Source organism: Anser cygnoides, chromosome 10 (assembly GCF_040182565.1).
Source record: "Anser cygnoides isolate HZ-2024a breed goose chromosome 10, Taihu_goose_T2T_genome, whole genome shotgun sequence".
Taxonomy (NCBI): Eukaryota; Metazoa; Chordata; class Aves; order Anseriformes; family Anatidae; genus Anser; species Anser cygnoides.
The window spans coordinates 8,385,505-8,386,080 of record NC_089882.1 but is presented as its reverse complement, the minus strand read 5'-3'; positions in this window follow the sequence as shown (position 1 = coordinate 8,386,080).

The window sequence follows — 576 nt, the reverse complement described above, 5'->3', positions numbered from 1 at the left end:
CTGGATACTCTGGGATTTAAACTAGTGATTAATGAGCCTTTCTAGCTCCAGCTCCATGTGAACAACTATCTAGTTCATGTTATATTTAATTTATTTAAAAAAAGCTCACCAAGACAGTAAATCTTGCTCAGAAGAATTAGTGGAGGAAAAAAAAAACACACACCGCATTTATAATGTTGACTGCGAATTTATATTCACACACTCTTGCACTAATGCAAATGCCTTCTCCAGGAAGACATTATAATTCATAGTTTGGGGGATTCTTTGGAAATCTATTTAGGAATGGGAAATGGTGATGCAGACATCATGATAGGGTAAGTAAAATGGGTATGGTAATGCCTAAATCATTCAAACTGAGCAAAAAAATACAGGGCTTTGTTTTTCTTAATCTTGGCATAAAGGTCCTCTTCCGTTCGTGGTGAGACACTACATTGTGCCAAACCAATCAACTCCCTCCACTGTTAATTATCTTACCAAGAAAGTTTGACTTGAACTATTCACATCTTCATGCAAAGGCTGAGACATCTTAATTTTTCCCGGTGGTTTCTTTCTTTCTTTTCTACTTTTTTTTTTTTT